The sequence below is a fragment of the Strigops habroptila genome, chromosome 1 (genome assembly GCF_004027225.2).
Source record: "Strigops habroptila isolate Jane chromosome 1, bStrHab1.2.pri, whole genome shotgun sequence".
NCBI classification, from domain to species: domain Eukaryota; kingdom Metazoa; phylum Chordata; class Aves; order Psittaciformes; family Psittacidae; genus Strigops; species Strigops habroptila.
Genome location: NC_044277.2, coordinates 42,340,953 through 42,367,445, shown reverse-complemented (window position 1 = coordinate 42,367,445; position 26,493 = coordinate 42,340,953).

The following is a 26,493-nucleotide window of genomic DNA, read 5'->3' as shown; positions in this document are numbered from 1 at the left end:
ATGTAACTTTTCAGCTTCCTCTGTGGTTTGTAGTTAGTGTTCGTTGTCATATAACAAAACATAGCATCTCTAGTACCTGCTGCTTATTTAATACAGGTAGAAATTGAGCCCTTGCCCCCAACCAGAACAATGGCAACACTGCATTTTCTCTACCAGAAGTAGAAAATAACATAGCACGTAGTAGCAAACATGGAACTGCCCTTGCCCTAAATATATTTTAAGTGGGCATCTAATGAGCAGGACCAAAGGAATTCCATAGAGGAGGAAGTCTTAAAATAGTATGGTTGTGAGCTGAGCTGTACGAGGTATTTGGCTGGCTCTCAACCCACAGAAGGCAAAGTGTCACACAACAGCCTAGTGTAGCTGGGCCCAGGTCATTGTTAGTCCCCACAGGAAAGAGATTAACTAGACAATTGCCTTTCTGCAGAGCAGAAACAAACTTCCCCATTAATTGCTCTCTTCCTGCTCCAGGAGGTTACTCTGGCTTCTTTCACTGCAAAGCCTTTGCCATCAGAGCAGACAGTACCTATGGGCAAAGGAGATACTTCCCAGTTAACTCTCTCTATCTTTGCTCTTCAGCATTGCAACCTGATGCAACAACACTTGCCTTTTAGAGATCACAAAAGTATCTAAAGATTTGCCAAGGAAATTCAGTTATTACCATTATGCACAACACATCACTATTATTGCTGTAATCTAGTATAAACTTTTGTTCAGCTCCAGTGTAAGGTTCATGACTTTTTCAAGAAAAAAAGAAAAAAAAAGTATGCTATTTAGTTTATTTTTTTCCACCTTAGCTTGAGTTGCAATTGCAGGAATTTCCATCCTGGAGCAGACCAGTAAACTAGTTGAAGTGTATTGTTCTCCTTCCCTCCAGCTATAGTCCAGGCTAGATGCTTCTCAGGACAGTGAGGCTGCATGCCTGCAGAAATGGTATTTTCTACCACTAGAAAAAGGCATTTTCTACCTCTTAGCTCATTGACTATTTACAGACAGAAACCTGTGTTTTACCTATGTGCCAAGGCACAGGAATCTTGTAGTTTAGGTTAATACTACATTATTACTGCTGAAGAGCTGGCATCTGGGCACAGAGAGTTTTTCTTTTGTTTCTGCATTAAACCAACTAATACTGCACTTTTATTTCCATCTGAGATTGGGAGAGGGGTACAGTCCATAGTTTTATTTCTTAATTTTTCTCTGTATTCACTTAGGTCACCTGTGTAGATCTGAAACCAGTCTTATTGTTGATATTTTTTCTCTTGCTATCACTTCTAGCAAAACTTCTAGTTACTCATAGTGGTACACTGAGTATTTAAGTATTTACCTTTTATGTCTACTCTCCTGACTCCTTCATATACACTTACAGCTGTTTTGCAAATATTAAGATGTCTTACTCTGTAAATGTGTAAAAATATTCCATTTCTCCATAATCCTGCTATTAAAATTTGCTCCTTTGTGGATACAGGGATTTCCTACGTTTTCTGGTCCTGCATTTTCTGGATTCTCACTGTCACTCTGAGCAGGTTTTTGCTGATTGTCATTCTCCTTTCTCTCATGCTACACTTCTGAATCCCTCCTGTCATACCTGCAGAGATGACTGCATACCCGCATAGTCTTTTTCACCCTTCAGTCTTTTCCACTAATGCCTTTGTTGTTTTACTAATGTTTATGTCCCTTCCTCAGTTTGGATCTGACCTCACTCCTTACTTCCATACTGCTCTGTATGTCATCTGTGATCATTCACAGCCTGAGGGAATGGGTCTTTTCTTATTTCCAAGGGTTTAAATGATGTGATCACAATTACATGTTTGGGTAAATTCTCCTGGTTTTATGTATCAAGCACCTTTCCTCCCTTCTCTCAGAAACACACAACCCACCCAGGCTCCCACTGTGCATTTCCCTTCCTACAGAGCTCGCTACTGGGAGGGGCAACAAGAAACAGGAAAAACTGAAAGCCTATACAAAGCTCCTTGCTGAAGCTCATTGTACACCACACTCAGGCACTATAAAGTATGAACTTTTTACCTGAAATACTATTAATAGGTTCCTTAAAGAACACAAACCCTTGACTCTCTCCTGAAGGTGTTTCTATGTGTTGCCTGAAATGTGTACACTGAACCTGACTCTTCAGAGGATGAAAAATATCCCATTTGGGCACATGATCAGCTATACAGTGCTGCAAACGTATTATATACTATTACATATTTCTCATTACACGGTTACTATTACATTGCAATTCTCACTGATAGCAGTGTATACCCTGTTTTTAAACCAGTTAGAAAATAAATGCTAATCACAGTTTAGAAAATGGAATTAATGACTGAAAGTATGAATGGCTGGATGTCTAATAAAGCTTTGACTCTGCTGTGATGTTTTTTTCTCTGAAACTGAAGCCTGCAGAAATTGCTATATTTTTTCTTTTCCTACAGAAACATCTAGCATTTTTAGCTTGTTAATTACTTGTTACCATATGATCATCTGAATGCTTTACTTTCTAAGCACAAAATTGATTTTCTGCATGTATGCTAGCATAAAGCATGATTTCCCATGCAGAGGGTGTCTAAATCAAACTTAAGAAATAATTCATGAGTTCAGTTTCTGTATCATAACAGCTTTGTCAGTTTATGGAACATTATCAGTGGTGCACAAAACCATGCACAATTAGGAATCTGGTTTTTTTAGTATTATAACTGCTTTACAGGACCACATATAAAATAATCTAAGAGCCTTAATCATTTATTTTCAGTGAGATATTTCTTGAAAGATGGAACTGTTCTCAGGTCTACCTCTTAACAATGTCGTTATTTAACTAAAATAGATCTTGGCTGCTAATACCATTTCCCCCCAAGCCATGAATTCATTGATTTATTGATTTTAGACATTATATTTACAAACAAAAAGAACATGAATACAGCACCTAGTTTCTCATAAGATCTTCAGTGCCAGAGTCTGTAGTGCCAGCTACAAATCTTTTCATTCTTTGGTCAAAGTTCAGGAACATGATGATAATGTAGGTGTGTCAAGGGGCTGCCAGTGGCCCCAAGCAGAGACTTTATTTCTGGCCTGATCTGAGGAACTATTCCTCAGTCTCATTCCTATTACTATGGGCAAAACTCTATGATGTGCTTTTATTAATTGAATACGATATCCTAGTAGTGTTGAAGTCTACACAGAAATATGCACATATGTATACATACATATATTCATATATATATACATATGTTGCTGTTGCTGCTGGAGCAGTAGAAACATGAAATATCATGAACTCCTGAAATACTCCTTAGAAAATGGCTTTGGGTAAGCAATAGGGAAGATACCTTGTGTAGTTGAAAAAGAGCATGATGAAGAGTACTTGGCAAAAGTGAATGTAGTAGGCTTTTTTCCTTTTCCCCAGGACACTGGCTGTCATCAGTGGCAATGTGGGAGAGAGAAAGACTGTGTTTAAGTGGCTGATTGGAGGGCAGAATTAGTCTTCAGACACACATGCAACTGCAGAGAAGCCAGTATCTCCTCAGCACTTTGTCCTGCCCATTCCAGATACTATAAAATGAGAGAGATTTATTGTTTGGGTTTTTTTATTTCCTTTCTTGGATCTCAAGAAATCCCTGTGGTGAGGTCTCTGTAACCTTCAACCTGACTATCAAATGAATGTTTTTCACTGAAGGGAAGTCTGCAGCAGAAACCAATTGCCTGGCCTTTCCTTCTGAGTTCTTACAAGAGGGAACTAATTTGTGTGTAAGTAAATGAAAAGACAGTAGAAATTTAAGTGGACTTTTGTTAAAGCATTCAAAACACTGAGTCACAAGCTTTTTCTGTAAAGATACATTCATATTAGCTTGTGTAAGACAATTACCATAGGGATAATAAATGAGTGGAAACCAAAATGTGGCAGAATTTCTAATTCTGGTACAGAACAATTTGAAGTCTGGTTTTAATTTTCAGCTTTATTAATAAATCAGTAGAAAGGCCGAAGAAAAACCCATTAAAATGAAAGCATTAGAGAGAACTGTGTTGATTCTGTTGAGGACAGAGATAGAAAAAAACCCAGCCATATACAATCAATGTTAAAAATCTCCCTTGAAAGACAATTGATTATTGGGCTGTTTAAATTGACAATTAGAATGAAGTCATAAAGCTGTTATTATTATTATTATTATAATATCAGATTAAGGGAATACTGTGGAATAAACTGCTTTTTCTTTTCACTTTCCTCTGAATAGTGTATGTTGCCTGTCAGGTCCTAAGAACTTTCCAAATTCACTGCTCTTACAGGGGGCCTGGACAGCAGGAAACCTTCTAGAAACTGTTTTTCATCTTTACAATTGTTTTAAAGTTTGTTAGAGGGCAATGAAATTTTTTTATGGACTGGAGACTAAGGAGAATGGGCTATAGTGTCAGCACTCTGTGGACTTTCCTAAATGAAACACCTATACCAACTACAGTGGGCAGAATTCAGTGCCCCTTGTGACCCTCGTGAGTCTTGGGTTCCCATTGCCAGCCCAAAAATTACTAGTAAGAAGGTCTATTTGCACTGGGTTAAAATGAAAGTGAGACTCCTTTACTGAAGTGAGCCTTTCCACTATTAATTAACCTGACAAATTGGTTCTGTGTTTTCTCAAACTTTGAAGCATGTCACAATCTCCTGAAACTCCTGAACACGAGATTCAAAATGAAATAATAGACTTTTGTTCTAATCAAATCTTACGGAGAACAGTGCTTGAGCAGCAGGCAGACATGATGTGTCTTGTTGCAAACATAACAGAGCTTGGAAAACCCCAGAACTGAGCCTGTGTTACCACAGCCCTAGAACCAAAATGTTCTACATTCTATATCTGATGTTGCAGGGCAGAGTGGGGAAGGAGGAGGCAGGGACCCAGCAGAAAGAGCGTGTGGACACCAGCTGATCACTGCCCAGCTTTGTTGGGAGTTGGAAGGGAGAAATTCTCATCTGAATCTACATTTTGTCCCAGAGATACATCACTGAGAAATCAGTAACTTGAGAGAGGATGTTGTCAGCTCCAACCTATGTCTTGCTGGCCCAGAAGGCTGCTCACAAGAGCACTTTCCTAGACTCTTTGAGCTCCACTGGCTAGCATGAGACTCAGAGATAGCTGGCACTTATTGCTGACCATCATTTGTACAGCTGTAGTGATCTATTACCTCTGAATACCTCATGCTTTTTAATATTTTGATTTCTGAGAACTTATCTAACTAGGTCCAGTAATCATGGCTGTTCTACTGATGAGAAACTTCAATTAAATTGAGTGTGGTTGCAGTGTGGTACACCTGGGCAAATCTTACTAATATTACATAAGATGAAAATGTTCTTTGTTTAATGATCTGAGATCAAACTAATCCACTCTAGATATTGCTGAGATTTCTCCATGTAGGCTGCACGGATTACTACTTCATAATCTGATTTTAGGCACTGGATGTTGGAACAAAAATGACTTCTTTTGCTGAGGTCTTGACTGTTGCAGAGCCTATGATAGGTGCAGTCTCAGACCAATTTGTGCTGAGGTACTGAATTTCAGTACTTAACATCAGAATGTTAGCTTTGAATACACTTCAGTCTTACACTCAAGGCTCAAGTTGATTGTTAATATAGGTCCTTTATACATATCTCTGTAAGGAGAAAAGCTTTGGGATCTTACAAGATATAATTTTAAATGCCTAGAGGAATTTAAAATTATAATAAATAACCCATATTATACGTATGTTAGTTTTTTGGCAGGACTGATCTTCTAAAGGAACATTAAAAATATTTGATATAGTAATTAGAAATTATCAATCACGTGTTGAAAAGCGCTGCCTTTGCCAAGATGCACTGATTTTTTCTCTTTTTTTTTTTTTTCAGATAATGGTAAAAAAAAAAACTACCTAGATTTTTCTCCCAGCACAGTCTCCTAACATTCACCCTTCAATTTTTTTCCCTCAGAAGTCCCAACAGATCTTTTAAAACCTACATGAAGAACTAGATTATGATGTCCTTACTCATAATGACTGATTCACAGTTTGTTACTTCCAAATTGTAGCCTAAATCTAAATCCTGTAGGTGTGTGTAGAAGCAAGTGATTAAGTACGAATTAAGAGTTTCCAGAGTGACTGGGGCTTTACAGTAAATATGCCAATTAGGGTTATTGAAATTCATCAACTTGGAACACTTACCATTCCAATTGTAGTAAAGAATACTGACAATAAATAGCAAGACATAACAGCATGCAAATTACTATTCAATACTTCAAAGTTAGTAAGTTGTGAGGCACTGTGCCAAAGATTAAGGAAGAGTGGGGTTTCTGAGTGTGAATTATTGCACTATAATTCATGCTCTTGTATACAGTGCAGAACCCGTAAGACCATTAGTTAAATGAGCTTTTAAATATTGCTAAATCAAATGCTAGGTTGATAATGTAGTATGGTAGGTTGGGGTTCCTCCTCCATTTCAATTTATAGCAAAAATAGAGGACAAGTTAACTTTAGCCACAGTGCAGCATGATCCTTTTGTGTCTGGACTTGCGTGGTTTAACAGGAGATGAGTTTAGGTGAAACCATCAGGCTGTAGACATTGCTGGAGGACAGAAACTTTGGAAGTTGGATCTAAATTCAGTAATTTGACATTGTTAACACACAAATCCTATAGGGTTTCAGTGTTATGTGTAAACAAAATCTTTGACAGTGGACGGCTGTCACAGAAGCTTTATAACTTAGTCAAATGCAACGGCATCTGGCCAATCTTAAAAGAATCTTTTGGTCTTAGGCTCAAAAGTTTTGAAGTCTTCTTGATGCCTGAGTTTTATGGTTTTTATGAATGGAAATAATTAGCAAGTGGTACCAAACCCATGGTGACTGTCACATCTTCTCTTTAGTCTGATGAAGCAAATTCAGGCTACTGTCCCACATGCTCCCAACTTGAAGAGAGAAAGTCAGTAATGATGTCCCACCTAAACAGAGAAAGCCTCCATTTATTACACATTAAGTCTGTTTAGACTGCATATTTCATGTGTTTGGACATAAAGGCCTAGATCCTTAAAAGTGTTTATGAGCCTAATTTGTGCACGTGTAAGTAATTTCTCGTAAAATTAGGCACCGGCATTTTAGAGCTTATGGTGCTCATCATCTAAGTGCGAAAAAGTGCTGAACCAGTAGCAACACAAAGCTCTGTATTAGCATTTTGCTTGTCTGTAACAAAGATCTGTAACTCTTTAACTGCAGCAACTTTCTATTGTGGAGATCATTTTGGAGGTATGTTAAAGAAGAATTTCCTTTGAAAATGTGGTTCTTAGAGAGGTAGTTATGTAAAAAAGTAATTTTCAACTTGATCCTCTAGCTGATCAATCTGGTAAGATTTTGCCCACATTTCTTTGTGTTAACTTCTTTCCTTAAAGCATTCTGCAAGGGGTGTCTCTTTCTGCAATGCAATGGGCAACAAATTGACCACACAGTGTTTAAAAGGCAATATGCAGGGTAACTGATAAAGACTGATGTTTCTCAGGTCTCATATGTACCTGCCCAAGTGAATGGTACAGACTGGAATTTTGCATGCTCACAGAGGAAGTTCTCAGAGCTGAGGTTACTCTGCTTGGTTGAATTGAAATTTTTCATGTAGAGGATAAATGGGTACATGAAGTGATGTTTTTAATTGTCTCATTCACATTCCAGTTACCTTCTTTCAGAGTTTAAGAGACTGGCAGAAACATTCCTCTTCCCTTCCTTTTCAGAGGGTTTGTGTTTGCCAGAAAAAACAGAATTTGACATTTTACCAATGTAACTGAGGGAGAAAATGGCAAAATTAAAACAAGGCTAGATTCCCTCAGAGGCCATTGGTACTCAAGGGTAAAGAAAAAATTTATTCAACAGGAACTGGAAGCACATAAAACAATAAGCCTGAGGTCCCTAACAAAGGCTTTTGGCACTGTCAGAGTGTAAATAGTAAAGATTAATAAATGTCATTAATTAAATTGGACCAGATTTTGCTATAGACACTCTGAAGTGTTCAGAATCTTTCCTCTGTCCCCTCTTGCAAACTTTAGTTGTAGAAACTGAAACAGATATATTAAGTTACTGGAATATGAATATAGTTAAGAATTAATTAATTCTTGCCACTGATTAAGGCATCTTTTGGAAAACCAGGTGACTGGATGTTTAGACCTCATAATCCAACTGTTAGTGAGAAGAAAGTGATTACAAAAATGTAGGAGTGATTTAGATCACTGAATTGTAGATTTCTTATGAAAACTGTTTCCTATAGAGACTGTTGCTCACAGTCCTGAGAGAAGATCTGTGTTTTCTTATGTCAATGGGACATTTTTAAGTTGTTATACTTGGCATTATTATTCCTAACAGTCTTAAAAGTGGTATTCCTACATCTTATTTTTTGAAAGCATGATTTGATACACCTTCATGTAATATCTCTGTTTTTCTTTTCCTCGCCAATAAGGAATGGGTAACTGAACAAACAAAGCTGTTGTAACATTACTGAGTGTCTTTCAGGGATACTAAGAGATAAGTGATGGCTTGGAGGAGCAGAGGAGAAAGAAATATAGTGTTTTTCTTAAACTGAGAGAGAAAGAAGACTTGAAAAATTAAGTCCAGCTGGCCTCATATCAATACTGCGAAAGATACTGAAACAATTTACTAAGCAGTCAATTTATAAGTACTTAGGGATGATAAGAAAAAGCCAATATAGATTTCTTAGGGAAAAGAATGTCAAGTCATTCTAATTACTTTCTTTGACAAGATAACCATTCTTGTGAATAAAAGGGTGCAGTAGATATGATATACATTAATCTTGCATTTTGGCCCATCCACACACAACTTTCTCACAAGCAAATTAAAGGAAAATAAACTAATGAAAGTATTATGAGATGACTGAAAATCGGTGTTTGGTAACAGGTGTGAGTAGTTGACTATTGAAATGGGTAGTTGGTAAATCCATTCTGGTCAGTGTTTTGGAGGACTGTACAGACTGTCATTACAAAGTATTGTATGTCCTGTGGGTGAGGGTGATTATAACTGCTTTCTAAGGCATAAGTGAAATTAAAAATTGTTGTAAAAAACTGAAAGAATGATCTGAAACTGCTGAATTAAAATTCAGTAAAGATTAGTGTGAAGCACTGTTTCCAGGGAGGGACAATCACACACACAGATATACAGTAGGGAGTAGCTGGCCAGACAGCAGTGCTGCAGAGAAAGAGTCAAGGATGATAGTGGAGTACAGACCAAGTATGACTCAGGAACATAATGTCTTTTTTGGAATAACAACATTTTTCTATGGTGAATTAAAAGAAATGCCATGTGTTAGGCAGAGGTAGGAATTCCATCCTGCTTGGCACTTGGAGCTCTCAGCCGGGGAACTCAACCCAAATTTGGGCACTACTTTTTCAGAGAGATGTAGACAAATTGGCGAGTGTCCAGAAGAGAGCAACAGGAATGATAAGCGGTTTAGAAAACATGACCTGTGAGGAAAGATTGAAGGAATTGGGTTTGTTTAGTCTACAACAGAAGAGCCTGAGAGGGACATGATAACAGTTTTCAAGTATGTAGAAGGTTGTTGTAAGGAAGACAGTGATCAATTATACTCCAACTCCACTGACAAAGCACAGAAAAAAAATGACTGCTTTAATTCGAAATAAAAAAGGTTTAGGTTAAATATTGAAAAAAAACCCTCAGAAAAATCAAAACCCTTTTACCACTCTGAGGAAAAGTGAGCACTTGAAAAAGGTGCGTAGGAAGTTTCAAGACTTTTTAAAGAATTGATGACTAAAATAAATATGGGCCAGAGAAAATGAAGGTGTTTTCAAAGCACAGGGATGAACTAGGTGTAGTACTGGGGCTCCTTTTATGTCCTATATTCTCTGATTTCTATGAAATAATCTGCTCTGCAAAATAGTTACCTGACCCAGACCTTCACCAATGTCAGAATTAATAAGTTTCCCAATTTATGCGAAGGTCATTTACTGTATTTGTGTCTCAATTTGTCTTCTATTTTTGTTTCTGAAAGAGGGGATACAGCGGTTTTAAAAGAATTGCAAGTACTTATTTAAAAAAAAAAAACCAAAACCAAACAACTGTGTGTAGTAAGCCATTACTGCCATTGCTATCAAAAGATTTTATAAAGTTAAGTAAATGTCACATTTAAAGTCTTAAGTTTATCTCTTAAAGCACAAAGGACATCAGTGACCTAGTGGCTGTATTTGTTTCCCAGAGAGCATTAACTTATTTTTCCGATGGTGATACCTTTGTGACTATGGAATTGTCTCTATAGGATAGCAAATATGAAAAAACCCCACATTATCACCATCTCATCTTCCCAGCACCCTAGCAAGGAAGATACCAGTGAAAGTTAGACTGTGCACTGTGGAGACTGATAGGCAGATATTTCCTTCTGCTGAATCTACTTTGAGAGTGCTAAGTTCCATCAAGGAGACAGTAGGACAGGTGAGAAAAGATAACGCCTGAAATCACCACAGGAAGGTCTGCCAGGACTAAGCTGCCAAAAGCTTATGGCTGAGTTCTTGCCATAGGTTCAGGCAATATAAAACCAAGGTGTCTAATTCTCTTCTGTTGCTAGTTTTATACCGTTTGGTACAGTTATTTGTGCTTTGTATCACTGAGCTTAATTTCAGCTCAGGTTAGCTAAGGGAAAGGAAGTACTTTATTTGTTACAGGGTAATACCTAGAGAAGGGAGTGAAAGGGACCTACTGAGTCACAGAATCCAGCCCCTGTTACTGCAAATTATCAGGTCTAATAGTCTATCTATCTGATGAGAGCTGTCTTAAAAGTCACTATGAACAGCAAGAAGCTGAGCCAAGTGCATGTCTAGTATTTCCCAACTGCGACTGCTGGTCAAAAGCAGGGAAGAAAGTGATACGCACTTAAATGATTGTCTCTCGTTTCTAGGCTGTTGCATTAAACTATTAAACTAGGTTGATGAAACTATTGGAAGAAGAAAGTTACAGGGGTTAGAGAAGCATCTCAACAAACAACAAATAAGGGGCATGACAGGGAAAGCTTTATTTATAGCTAAGAGGTGGCTGATATCATTTGGTATCATCAATCCATTTATATTTATGATTGCATGTATGTGCACGAAATTACAATTAAAGTGGTTACAATTATTGTTAAATATTATTTTTTCATTTTTCACTTATATCTTTTGCATAAATTTTCCATCTGATCTGGATAGAGTCCTCTATTATTTACCTTTTGTCATGTTTTATCTGCTTAAAATGCTGTACCACCGATTCCTCTCCCTCCAAGGAATATGAAATCCCCAGTAAATATAGTGTCTTTTTAGGATATCATTGACAAAAGAGTCAGTAACAAAAAGTGGTTTCCAAGCTTGAGTTAGTATAAGTCCTCCCTCCTTTCAATGACCTACTAAAGATCTACTTTAGCCTACCTATGAGAAATCAGCCATCTGCAAATGATTATCTGGGCAGAATTAAAATTTATCCATAATAAAAGCCCACAATAACATTTCATCCTCAATTCAGAGCCACAGCCTGAATATGTAAATCATTGCAATTACCCATGATGATCCTGAAAGCATCCCTCAGATACCACACTGGAGTAGGTGTCCTGGTGGACTTTCATCTCCCACCTTTCTGACCCTGCTTGAAAACCCTCACTGATTCACATATTTCAACTTTTTCATTGTCTGTTCCTTGGTCATTATGCTAGAGTTACCTTTCTCTACTTGATGTTATCCGTATTTTTCTTTGTTGGTCTCCCTAGAGTGTATGTCATTCTCCCTCCAGTTTACCTGACTATTCTTTTCCTCAACATGGACTGCAAAACAGCTCTATCTTGTAAAGAGACAGTACCATAGCCCATAGCCAGATCTGGTAGACCTCATCAAATGACATGGTAAAGGTATTAGGCATCAGTGTTATTCATTACATTTTCCTTTTACATGCTCTTTGGCATAATATCCTCTCTCCAAGAAGTCATACCCAGAAGGTCTTCAAGATTCTGAGATATTATAGCTATGTGTACACTGTTCTCTTGTCCCTGTCATACAACATGTGGTGCTATATTTCCTCTGAGCATATGGTTTCCAAGTGGATTTAAGATACAACTATTGATTTAAGAAGTGTATTCTTTTCAGCTATGTTCAGTAAGGTAAGGGCTATGTTTCTGCCCATCAGAATCAGGATTTCATAGTTCGAGAACTGTGAGCTTGTGTTGCATGCCTTGGTGCAAAGGTGTGTGGAGATCTCTGAATGCACAAAACCTGTGCAGATAGTATTAGAGGATAGTACAGACTCTAATCTGTTGTACTCTCACTCACGTTACTTGCTGGGAGTGCTCCCTGCCATGTGTGCTCTCCCACCAGTCATGCCTGGACATTATTATTGAAAACTGGTAGTTGGCATAGGCCAAAACTCTGCCAGCAGAGGTAGTAATAAATCAGCAAAATGAATGATCATAGTCCAGTAACCAAGTTCATTCCCTGGCCTTGGTTTATTTTGTGGTATTGATAGAGTCTATGTTTTGGAGATGCTGCTCAAAGCATTATCTGCTTTATTTTTGTTGTGGTGTACTAAGGCAATGTGTGACATATCAGACACTAATATTTTTTAAGATATTTTCAGCCACCAGATTTTTTTTAATGACATTAAAAACACTAATTTACGAAATGATTGCCAAAATGTGGCTCATATTTTGTATATTATAGCTATTCTCCAAATCTGCAAATGTCCCGTGTTAAGAAATAAGAACAAAGAGTGGTAGAGTTCATGGACAGTAACTCTTGCTTAGAGCCGGAGCCCTCTCTAGACATGTTTATTATCATTTTGTACTGATTCAACTGCAGGTTTAGCAGCAAAATAGAAAGTTGTCTTGTTTAAAGGAAGATGTAACTCATTTTATGAACAAGAACCACAAACAGCTGCTTCCATATGTTGCTACTATCAGGAAAAATTCTTTGTTAAATGGCATCTTTAAGATTAAACTCTGTACTGAAAATAAACACAACAAAAGCGTGAGATGATTGAGGAGAACAGTGACCCAATCCAGGAGAAAATACATTTTGTTTCAGCTGGAGATGAATCTGCATGACCCAGACAGAGTGTTCTAACATTGACTATCACTGCATTCTGAACTATTTTGACATATAATATAAATATCTGTGATAAGGGCTAAAAAGCACATCGGGCCATCTGTGCTAGATTTAAACCTGTGTGTCCAAATTTACTTTGGGATATTCTAACATTTCTTTTTTTTAAGTGAATTTTTAACATAGCTTGGACCTAGTTCTGCTTTCTGTAGTATCTCTATTAGAAAATATTTTAAGTGCAACCCTCTGTTAGCCAAATTGAAACAGTTCACAAAGGTGTCATCACACTTTCTTTGAAGTTGAAGGGAGATGCATCTGCCTTGAATGAGAGTAGGATCAAATCACCTGAGCAAATGGCCAACTACTCAGATAATCTCAAGGAAGCTAAGTATGGTTTGAGACCTTCTCAAAGAAACAGAACTCTGGCTTCAGTTTTAATGAAGAAGTATTTTCCCTTCCTAACATCTAGAGTGAGAACATCTTGCCATCATTCTCATGCCACAGATTTACTTAGTCTTATGGATCTTTCTTCTCTAACAAATCCATAAAGAAAAGTGAGATTTGCAAGCCCAGTTAGGGCTGTACAGTTCTTGAAGTCTGCTTCTACTAACCTGTGATCACCTGCTCCTTGCCATGCTTTCATACTGTTGTCTCTCTATGAGTTTCTATGCTGTGCTTCAAAGGGTATTGTAACATAGCCTAAAGGATCATCTATGTTTGGCATGTAATGTGCTATCACTTATTGATCATTAAGTGTCTTTTATATGTACATCTTTTACACAGGGAAAATTTTGTTTCAAATCTACTGCTTGAAAATTAATTGAAGAAGGTGTGGGAAAGCTAGTGTGTGATTATGGATGCTTTTCCAAAAACTTACACACACCAGTTGAATAAATTCCACATTTTTTGTTCCAGACCTTTTCAAAAGAGAATGAAAATAAATTTGGTTTTGCATAATTGGTTCAGAATATTTTCATGATAAACAGAACTTCTATTTTGAGACACATATATTTACTTTTTATTATGGATGGATGGGTGGATGGGAAATACTGAAACGATGAGCCACCTACTGACAGTGCAGAGAGCCTGAAATAATAGCTTTCATGAGTTTGAGTTCCCATGTCAACATCACACTGATTCCTACTGCGGCAACCCTCTCAGCACAGGACACTAGATGGTTTCTTCAGGTCACTCCTAACCATGCATTTCTACGGATCTATGATTTCAGAATCAACTAAAGACACAGTATGTTGCTGGGTTATAGGAAACACACCTCCTCGGATGTGTTAAAGGCACTACTCTGCAGCCATTTAGCCTTAGCCACAGTATTCGATCGTTTTTAAGATGATCACAAACGGCATATTTATTACTGTGGGTTACATCATCTGCTGTCTTCTGGTTTGCCAGATTTTTGTTCTTAATCATATTGGTTTTCTGTGTGTCGTATCTGTGTAATCAAATGCACATCATTTGACATCCTACTATCTGAATTGAGAACATACATTTCAGGCTTGTATGTATCCAAGCAAAGCTGGCAAAGGAGAAACCAAATGTTAGTAACTACTGCTTTCTGTGTCTCATACAGAAGATTTATCTTGATATACAGTTTTGTGCTGGTTTAAACAGGGAAGTGACATTTGAAAAAAATCCACTTTGGGGTATGTTATTGAAAGGACTTAAATGCATGTTATGATTAACTTGCCAAAGCTACTAGGAGTAAACACATCCTTAATGTAGACTAGAACATCTTCACATAAAACTCTTTCCCACATTGCCCTCCCTCCCCTTCACCTCCCAAGTTTCATCCTAGCCTAAGGCAGTAAAATCCATAGGGTGGGGGTTTCCTTAAACACATTGTATATGAGAGTATGTGACTTATCATCTCTGTGCCTCATTTACAGTGAGACTTAGCAGCTGCTTCGCAACCATGTGATACATTGAGCTTTGTATAATAGTTCACTTGAAGGTCTTTGCACAGTTCAGGCATGTCAGCTGAGTACCTTCAAGCAGTGCAGGGACTTGTAATTAGAGTGGCCCGAGGCTGCTTGCCTTTCTGAGGGGCTTTGTCTTCCCCTCGGATCCCAGTGGCGTCCTGTTTCCAGAGGCTCACCATCCAAGCGCTCCAGCGCAAGCTCAGCAGACAGTGGGGGGATCCGAGGTATGTCAGGAACTGAAAACAGGTATGAGAGTTCAAGCCTAGACAAAGGTCTTGTTAGTCATTTGAACACAAAGCATGCAGCACCTTGCCTTTCTGCAGGATCCCGCAGCAGGTAAAGAAAGAACTGCCCCGTGCTTTACCTCAGAGGAGTTATGCCCCAGTCCCTTTCCAAAATAAACAATCCACTGTGTTTATCTGTAATGACTTTTGCCACTTTGAGCAAGTTGGCTGATGCAGACATTCTTGGGGGGATGTCAAAGGAAGAAATATACTGTTTTCTAAGTCAGCCTTTTAAATGACTGCATCACTTCTGCAGCACTTTGCCTGCGAGTTCCCCTCCATTTTTCCCAGAGCATTTTTGGAAGCACATATTGAGCAATTGCGAGGAGATAGGCCTGAACTTCCTATTTCTGCCTTTCCATTTCTGTCATGCCCTAAGACAGAGAAGGAAAAAAAAAAAAAAAAGAACAAACCGAAGACTTTTATATGAAAGAGTACACTTCCGGTGACTAAAATTTCAAAGGTATATTGAAGCCCAGAGGATTTTAAGCCACAAATCAACAAGACATTGCTAAAACAGCTGCTCTAGGAAACAGATAATTTGGTTTTACTCATAAAAGGGTTACTGCGGATGGCTGGAGTAGGAGGAAAGCTGGCACACTGTTTTCATCTGTTCCTCTCTTGCACTGGCTCTGTAGAAAGTATAAATCAATGTATAAGAAATGACAGGTCTGACTGTAAGGAAGTATGTTTACCTGCTCTTGTACCTCTTTCTCATGGTTCACTGAAGATGAAATATGTCTAGTGTCCACACTCACTTCTACATGAGAAACCAGGATACGTTTTCTCCTCATAGGTGCAGACAATCACCTTCATGTTGGGCTGATTTTCACAAGGCACAAAGAGCACTCCCTTCCCACCACCTCCTACACCCTACTGCACTGGGCTGTGCCATCCCATCTCCTTCAGAGGAGTGGGAGAGTGGTGATCACCAAAAAGTGACTAAGGGTGGCATACAGGTTACCTCTTTTTAAACAGATCTGAAGAACTGCCAGTTTTATGAATGAAGAAAAAGGTCCCCTGTCAGTGCTGCCAGGAGGCACATGGCTCTCCTGCCTCCCTGGAAGAGCAGGATATCACATGCTCATATCCACCACAGCATATAGTCCTGTGACTATATTTATCCCTCTAGAAAAAAGAGGGCCATGGACCTCCCCCTGGCCCCAAGCCTGCTCAGGCTAAATTGTCCTCAGAGCAGGAGGCTCTGGTGGGCTATAGCTTTGCTATTAAATGAGGTGGTTGGATTAAAGAGGAGTGGCTTGGCTGCACTGCTGCATCATGAGGCTTGTCCTTGGCTCTGAGCAGTGCCCACCAGCACCGTCAGACTATTGGCAGCGACAGTCCAGAGGTCATCGTAGCCCTGAGATGGCTCCCAGTAGGCCAGCTGAGCACAGCCCTCTTTTGATGGAAGCGTGATAGTGGTCTTTTCCTTACCAGCTGGCCTCAGAGTCAGAGACTGGTCCCAGGCACGTTTAATTACGAGTATGCATAGCTGGAGTTTGCGCCTCTGCAACTCAAGAGAGCAACCTTGGGTTTGCCCTGGGCCACAGGGTGTCCCTAAGACATAATTATCATGTCACTCTTGGTTGTTCAGTTCAAAGTATCTGAAATAGTTGAGGCTATGTTGTAAGGAAAAACTGGTGGTTTTATAGCACAGATTGAACGTATGTGCTGTGTAGCCAGAGCCATGCCAGGAGGGCACAGGGAGCATTTCAAAGTGTAGTGTCTGCTGGGAGAGCATTGGAGACATAGAGAAGGTGGACGGAGACAAATGTGGTGCCATCTTAGCCACTCTGACCCATAGAAGTGGTCCCTGGGAGAAATCTGTCCCCTTGCTTCCTCCAACACGGCCATTATTGTCTTCTCCTGCCTTTGCTGCACCAGCTTGCTGCTCTCATTGCTTTTCCTGACATTGCTTCTGCCACCAACACCCTGGCTCTGCTGCAGCCTCCAGTAAGCCAGGCAGCAGCAGAGACACCAACACACCGCAGACACACAGGGCTTGATCCAGTTTTCCTTACGGTTGTGCAAGCTCAGCTCACAAACCAGGCTTGCTGGGCAATACAAACCTAACATCAGGTTTATGTTGCTGGCACTCGGAGTAACAGCTGGGTTTCCTTCCAGCCCTGAGCTACTTGCAGCCATGGGTGAATTCCTTGCTAGAATAAAGCTGGCTAATTTCATACTAATTTTGGAGTGTCTACATTGTGTTTTTGTCACGGTAGTCTAAGCAGACATGAGAAACTTTCAGCAAGCTTGCTTGGGCTTTTCCTCTGCCTCTAGAAAGAGCAAACTAGAAACAGCACAAACTGCTGGGGCTGTTCAGCTAGATCTGGGGTTCAGATACTGTAATTCACCCATGCTAATATCGTTATTTAAATCCTCCGATAATACCCAGTAATATTGAATAGATTTTGGCCTGGTAAATCCCTTGCATATTCAAAAATGGGGAAGTGCGATGAAAAGATTTCCCTCCCTGTCCCTCTGGGTTTGTAACTAAAACATTTGACTTCAGGCTTTGCATTTTCTCTAGCATTTTGAAATCAGTATCTCCTTTTATTAACCTGAATGTTCTGGAGCTTTCCTAATCACCTATGACATAAAAATATTGTCACTTGGCCAGTATTCCTTTTAGAGATAATATTTTATGAAGTTCTACGTATGCATGGCTGAATTGCCTCTTGTTTTTCACTGCTCTTAGAATGAAATTGAATGAAACTCATCACAGAATTAAACTTGCAGGTTCCCAGGCACAGGGCTCATCCAGCAAGCTTGCATCCAGCCCGTGTTATTTTAACACTGAACATGTCTATGATTGTGATCTGGCTGGTTTCAGTGGAAAAATCCCATTGATTTAAAGGAAAGTAGGATGGGGACCAAAATGCTAATTCTGTTAACTTTCTTAATGGGCTTCATTTTAACCCTACAGCACTGAAGACTGTTTCACTTCCTATGGCCCAACTTTACCTCTTCATCTCAATACTCCAAGTTTACATTACTCCCTTTTCAATCCCATCAACAAAGAATTATGCTGAATTACGGCTTTGTTACTAAAGGGGAATTGTGTGTTTGAGGTATATTTTTCATGAGGCATTTTGGCCAAGTGGATGAGGTATTAATATGAGAAACTATAAACAAATCTTGGTTTTCTAAACTGCAGATAGAGTGATTGGCTTAATTTGTTTCTATACACTGCCATCTTGAAAACTAAACTGAAGCATCCAAATTAAACAGGAGATGTAAATATTAGCCAGATGTTCCCTGGTGTCAGAAGTCTTTTTTGTTTCTTTTTTTCTGTTAAATGGGTACGGGGTTTTTACATCTAACATAATGACCTATGTTTTAGATTTTGGTCCTGGCCTAATGGCTTTTTATCATATGATTATGATATCATCCAACCATGTAAGCGTCATGAGATGCTGTTCAGCTTTACTGAAGCACATGAGTGTCAAACTGCTTAGTTTAGGCTGAACCATTTGTCTGACTGTCTTAATGTGGGGAGTGAATGTGCTGTTAATTTAGGAAATGCCAGCTGAGGCTGAGGGTTTAGTGAGCCAAGCAAAACAGAGCACTGACCACAGATTGAAACATTACAGAGTTCCTTAATGGGTCTGTCAAAAAGAAATATAACACATTTTTTTCCCCCCTACAGAAGTTGCAATCGTCTTCTGGTGCAAGTAGCAACCAGTAGGGTTTTAGCATTGATAAACATGGATGGGAAAGACAGGCACTTGACTTAGCTTTTGGTTAATGCTTTTTCCTGAAGACATTTGTTTGAGTTTGGTGATAGTGAAGCTTTTGGTTCCATTCCTCACATTTAATATTACCAGGCAAATGACTGCAGTTACCAATAAATCAGGATTTAACAGATATACAGATGGAAGATTTTCAATATAATTAAATTGTAACACTGACATTATGGGTTTAATGCAAATGAGCAAAGCAAAATCTGCAGTGCTCTATTATTTTTCTGTTACCTCAGTAGCCTTGCTCAGAAATATGATCTTTTTAAATTTGCCTCAGACCTGGATTTGCGAGATAGATCTGGATTTGTGAGATACTGAGAATGCTTGAAGAGCCTTGGATCTCTTGTTAAGCACTGACAATTCAACCTCCATGAATTTGGCCCTGGAGCTTGAACAGTTATGTGTTCTGCTGAGAAGGTTTGCTGCAACAATCCTTACTGTAAAGACCCCTTTGTTCCTGAGCTGCACATCTGTTAGGGCCCTTTTTTTTCCCTGTCCTTTGTTTTAGTGTTGGATTTTGTTTACTGATCTCTGAAATACTGCTAAACTTGGTTGGGACAAGAAATTGTTTTATTATGTGTGCTTAGCACCCTAAGGATTTTGGTGAGTGAAAGAGAGAAAGATTAATAAATAAAATTCTTCTTCTTCTTTATCTGTCCAAAGCTTTGTTAGAGGAAAGAGGCTTGCCTGTGAACTCTCCTCTGCAGAAATTCTCATCTCTTAGGCCATTTAAAAATAGACTGGACAAAGCACTAGGGAACATGCTGCAGAGGGCAAGTCTGCACTATTAGCGAGAGAGACTAGATGACTTTCCCATATCTATGTGTTTTTATTGTAGCAAGGTAATGTGCTACCACTGTGCCCTCTAAGGCAACAAAACGGAATAAATTAATCTCAAATGCACATCCATCCCAAGATTTCCACCACAGTTACGCAACTGCACTGAAAATTTCATCTGACAACGACCAATCAAGAATATTGCTATTAGTGAATTGCAAGACATCCTTCACAGTAAGGAACACCAGTGTTCAAAAAAAAGACTTTGAAGGTCCTTCCAAGTTATGGGAAAGTATTTTCCAAATCATCCTTGTGAAAATAATGTAAGTGGTCTCCTTTTCCCTTCTCTGACAAAAGGTGTGAATTGCCTCCAGTGACACTGCTTCCATCCATCTTGCTTCTATATTGAAGTACCCAGCCCCGTAAGACAAAGGAGCTGGAGGCTGCTTCCACTCCCAAAAGGCTCTCATCACATTGCAGTATCAGGCTTTATTTTGGTATCATTACTTTATTGTCTGGAGAATGTGAAAGAAGTCAGGCTGTATTTCTCGTAGAGGAAAGGATGTATCTGTTGAAACAAGTGCACCAGAAGGAATGGATCAAAATCTAGAGAAGCCTTTCATTTCAGTAACTGAAGCCACTTTATATTCTGTAAAGCATGCTTTATAGCAGTTAAAATAAGCAGAGTGAGCCTTTAAAATCTTCATGTTTGTTTGGCCTGATACATTAGGTAAAAGGTCATCAATGGGTTTGCATTTTGAGAGGCCCCCAGTACAGCTGACTGAAAATTTGGGATTTGACTTCATACTGACAAATTAACCATTCTGAACAATCCCAAACATGCAAACCACTGTAGATGAATTAGCAAGATGTGCAGGTGCTACAGATGAGTAACTGGTCAGGCTTCTAACCACCTCCCTCTCTTCTTTCTCATAATCTCTCTTTATTTCATGTCTAGAATGATATTTCAAAATCTTAATGTCTGGGCCCACCTTTTTATACACCCACTAAGATTTGTACTCCGTTACTGGGGACTATTAAGTAGTAGCTCCCAGCTTCACGGTAGCTTTAGGGAAAAGCACCATCACTCATTGGCAGACCAGAAGTGTGTTTAATACATGTTTAATCTTTGTTTATGCTATCTACAGAATGTTTCCTCAAATACCATGTTGCATCTTTTAGACCTGGAGCCCCCAACAACCAAAACAGAGCCTCCAGCCAAAATGCGTTTTGTTCTGGTCTTATTAAAAAATTACACAGGGAAGGAAATACTTCATTTAACCTTGTGTATAGAGACAGAATATTTGTTTTCTATTTCATATTTTGCAATGTCTATGCAATATAATTATTTTTGTCAAACATTTAATAATTTTTAGTCATTCAGAAATACCTCAAGAATCTCATTGTGATTAATGTGTGATGAGACTGTCCCTTGAACAGCCTGTATTCTACGATTATTTCTGCAATGGTAATTTTTAAGAGGATAGCACTTGTATTATGCCAGGTTTGCAATTACAGCAACTGTATATCAGTGTTTCACTTAAGTGTTATTAGTCAAGAACTGCTGCTATCACCAAACCTCTGTGATAACAGAAACTCTGCTACAGTATCACTAGTTCCACATTAAAGCATCTACAAGTCAAAGATAAATCACTGGGTGGACCTCCCCGCCACCCCAACAACAACAACAACAACAGTAAATAAAAAAAGGCAAACCAAAATCCAAGTACATGAGGAATGAAGATCCTATGAGAAAAATTGCATAGGTATGAGATGGACATAACATTGACCCTCACAACAATGACATAACACTTGTGCATATCACCTTGGGTGGCTTCAACTGCCCGGAGTGAAAGATGTAAAGCAGTCTCACTTACATATCTCCCAAGAGTTCACTGAAGCTGAACTGAGTAATGTCTGGACTATTTTCTGAACCTATCCAAGATAGGAGTTGAAATTCATCCAGGTCCAAAAGGCCGTAACCACTTCAATCAAGGTTTTTGTGTTCCCCTGGCAGCACCTTTCCCATGCACTCAGAGTGGTTCTGGGGATGAATGCTGCAAAGGGGCCAAAGGCCATGGGGAGGACTGTGAGCTTTTAACTTACCTACATTTTCCAGTTTCAACATGCTGGACAAATGGTATGAATTATCTACAGACTTTATTCTAGCCATAAACTGCACTGCCATAGCTTGGAGACTGGATTTCAGAGATTTCTAAGTATTTTAGAGGCAATATCCTGGAATGAATTTCCAAACTGGTGGTGAATAGAAGAGACTACACTATTGCTAAAAGAAGAGTTTTTTGATCCTTAAAGAAAAGACTGTTCAGGATTTAAAAGTGAAAGCTTGTAAATGAGTGATTTATTGGTATTCCCAAGGGTATGTGTGATTCTTGCTTGTTGATCGTTTTTTTTAGACCATATTTATACTGGCCAGGTAGGAATTCCCACTTCCTTTTCTCCCTTGATGTATACCTTGGCCTCTAGGCTGTTTATTTGTTTGCATTTCTTTGAAGCATTACGAGTTTGGCCATGGCTACAGACAGGTGAATAGCAGCTTCCAGGTGCTTGCATGGCTCGTGATCCTCACACAGCATCAAACACGCATGCTGATTTGGCATCAAAATCCATTGCCCTCTTCCCCTGGGTTGCACTGGCAGGGAATTTTCAATGTTTGTAATATGCTTTTCTCTGCAGCAGGTTTATCCCCACAAATCACCTGCTGTGGAAGGTCTATGGACAATGGCAATGCCTTTAGTTGAGCTCCTTATTCTCTTGTCACATTAATCATCATGAATGTTAGCCCCTTTCTGTTGGTCTTAAGTTTGCTATAGAATTATGGGAACTATTCAGAGTGGATCAAAATATAGAAAGGCCTTTTGTTTGGCTGCAGTTTCTGAAATCACTTCATGTTTTATGACCATGAAATCCGTACAAGAAATCCCTATCATTTGACAACTTCGCTGTCTAAGAATCTGCATCATGGTATCCACAAAGAAACTGTAAATCTCTTCAATTTTTAATAAAGGAGACTTAACTGTGTTTGAAAAAATATAATCTCTGAGAATCTGGACTAATCAAATAAGGCAGTATTAATCTATTTGTTATTACTACTGCTTTGGCTGTCTTACAAAAATATAACAAACACCACTGACCTTAACAAAGCCAATGGGAGTTCAGTATGAGATACAGAAAATGACGAAGAAACGGAAAAAGTTTTGTTACATTTTGCAATGTAAAATATCATTAGAAGCTTGTCCCTGCCGTATGATATTCATCATGGTCTCCTAATGTCCTCTAGCTGGAACTGCAATAAACTCTGCCCATCTTCATGACCAGAGGCTTCAAATTACTCTTTAGAAAAGGTGGGGGGAGTATAAATACCATCATTATCTCACAGAAAGGGATACATAGGCTCAGAAAGTTTACATTTATGTTTGCCAAATTCACAAAGACCCCTGTAGTAAGGCCACAGAAAGATCCTCAGAGCTTCCAAATGCCATTTGACTGCTCCAGACACAAAACTACACTTCCTAAGACTAAAGCCAATAATTACAACAAGGATATGTTTATCAGCAAGAGTTAGTCAAAGCTTTTGTGAGTTTATGTCTCTGTAGCTACTAACTAACATTTGGAGAATTTCTGCGGTCAGTTGCCATTAGGATTTCACTGAAAATACAACAAAGACTTTAAAAAGCATGTACAAATAGGCACATGTATGCACATTAAAGTAAAACAAAAAAAAAAATCCTGTTGCAAGAGAGAAGTGGGGAGTTTTAATTTATGATGACTGAGGAATTTGAGATTACTACTGACAGGATTTCCTTCTTTAATAAGATCACAGTAGTATAAATAGAGGTGACATACTGCTTCACTGAGAACTATACAGTCCAGGTCTGTCTTAGGCAGTCATTTGCAGCAGTTGTTAGCAGATGGGAAAATGTAGGAGTAAAGCGAGGAGCTGCAGACAAATCTTAATGTCTGCACAAGGTTCCAGGCCTTGAGGTTTAGGAAGTCTATTTTTAAACTTAGCTTCTTTGAAAAACCAAGACCTGCGACTAATGCTTGTCATTATGCTATAATGATCTATCTTCTTGCCAGAGTATTTGGGGATTATGTTTCACAGAGAAGTAGAGTTATCTGCCAGAGATTATTCTGCATGTTTGTGATCTGTTTTCTCTCTCTTCTTAGTGAAGCCTACAGCCTTCTGTAGCTCCTAAGGCATTAAAACCAACTGTGCAAATGTCTTGTCTCCCAGATTTCAATAAACCTGTCTCTGTTCAAGCTGGCTGCTCCTGGCAGCCTGCTTGGAAAGCTTGGTGTGGCAGGAGCCCATGTCCTTCAGCTGGTGCTGCTCAAGCATCCTTGCTGGGCAGCTTGCTTAAGACTGACCAAATGGTCTTGGGATCAGCAAAGCTCATTGAGAAACTGAAGAAACTTCAAGAGAAAACTATAGGAAAAATGTCCCTTGTTCAAGGATATTTAACTAGGTACTGCTCCCCAAACACCACCATCTTCTCTGCTCTGCTTTCATGATCAGGTTTCACTTCCACCCAGAGCTGGACGGAGAGGAGGTGTTACTACATCTGTACACATTGTATTTGTATATGCAGTTGCATGTTATGCTATCAAAAGGACATGTGCCTTCTGGGATAGGTGACATCTCTTCAAAACCTCTGGACCAGAGAGCTAAAGAAGCTCTGAATGACAAAAGACTTGTGTTCATAGCATATGCTTTACATGTTTGTTGTATGTCATAGCAAATGCATGATCTGCTTACTGGCAATGACAATATTTGGAAAATTTTTCACATATGGGGGCTTAGGCTGATAGATTGCACCATAATATGATAAGTTACAGATGTCTGGGCACTGAGTAGTTTTGGTTGTGGTACTCAAGTGGATACTAGCCTTGAGGTCTCCAATACTTTCCATGAGGTGATGTATCCCTCAAACCCCAAACATCCCTCCACTGTGAATCAAATGCCTCACAATGATGAAGACCAGTTTTCTGTGGGTTTACTTATAAAAAGGAATTCCTATATCCCATGATTTATCTACCTGTTATACAGGCTGACTGAGAAGGATGCGTCAGGAGATCCACCAGTCAAAGCTTGTCGTTCCCTTACAGCAGAGATGTAGAGAATTATGCTTTATAGCTGTGACTATAAACCACTTGAGAGGAGGATCTGGAACAGGCAGGAGAAGTAATGTAACAAAATAAAAAGGAGAGAAGCAGATTGATAGAAAGCAAAATGGTTATGTCCTTCCCATCTTGGTAGCATTAGGGTCCCAAATAAAAGTTTTTCTGTTCTTATTCTGTGTCTTGCTTGACATGCAAAGGTTTGCAGCAGAGAAAGGGGAGCTAGTAAGAAAGAAGCAATATGTAGAAAAGGAGAAGACTTGTGTATGATAGAAGCATTGTAGGTTTGGTCTACCTCTTATCTGCTGGGAAATAAAATGAACAGAAGGATGCATGCTAAATTTGAAACAGGGGTCAGACTCCTTCTAATTTACAAGAACTGTTCCAGATTAAATGGCTTGTTAAGGCTGAGAGATTGCTTTGGATGGAAAGAACCAGATAAGCACTCTTATTGTGTTATTTTCAAAACTCAGAAAGAAAACTGAAAATGTGTGTAAAATGTTTCTCAAAGTACCTTAACAAGCTAAGTGAAGTGGATCTAGGAGCAATATAAATTAATCACATATAGCAACCAAAAAAACTGCAGGGAAAAGAAAGTATTAGTTTTCCTTGGTTTTTCAAGACCTTGTCTTAACAATGTGCTTGACAGTCTGCTACGTTTAAGCACATGCTTTCAGTGAATTGGGTCTAAATGAAATAACTGGCAACCAACAGCAAACTGTGTTTTCAGAAATACATCAACAGTTGTTTAAGATGGTTATTTTTAGTCATGGCAAAGCAGTTTACTGTACTTCTCAGTCTTGCCGATTTATGCCTTCTCATGATTTGATTCTGCAAAAGACATTGGGCTCCTTTACCTGCTTTGCTATAAAATAGTTCACATACATCTTCATCCTCCAAGTTTTGCTTTTGTTCAAATGAAGGATGAAAACTCAAAGCAACTGCAATTTCACACAATATTAGTACAAAACTTTATGAGACTGGGACTAAATCTGCTCTTCTGTAGTCAATTGTGGCCACATTAGGGCCATTATCAGCTCAGGCAGTTACTGAAAACACCAAAATAAAGTTTCACACTACTTGTCCTGCTGATGTGTTTACCATGCCTTATTATCTCCTCTGCATTAATCCAGATATTGGGGGTGCTGTTATTCTAAAGAAGGAAAATCAAGAGAACAAGAACTACCTCCTTCCTCTCTACCCCACCTTCCCTCTAGCTTTACCCCTCCGAACTTTCGTAAGCTTCTCTTAGACAGGGGTGGAAAGCCAAATTTAGTTCTCCGTTACACTGGTGTGCATCTGAATAACCCACTGCCATCATAGGAGATATTCTGGTTTTACGCTGTTAATGGAGATAGTGAGTTTTGGCAATGACCTTTATATCGCCATGTCCTATAGTGTAAACAGCTTAGTCTTATGCAAACAAATTACAAAATTGTGTATAGAGTAAGAGAATCCCTGCTTTTAAGCTGTCTTGCTCAGGAAAAGGAATAAAGTCATCCAACTTGGAGATGTGCAATCCTCTTGAATTCTTAAAATTTATAACTTT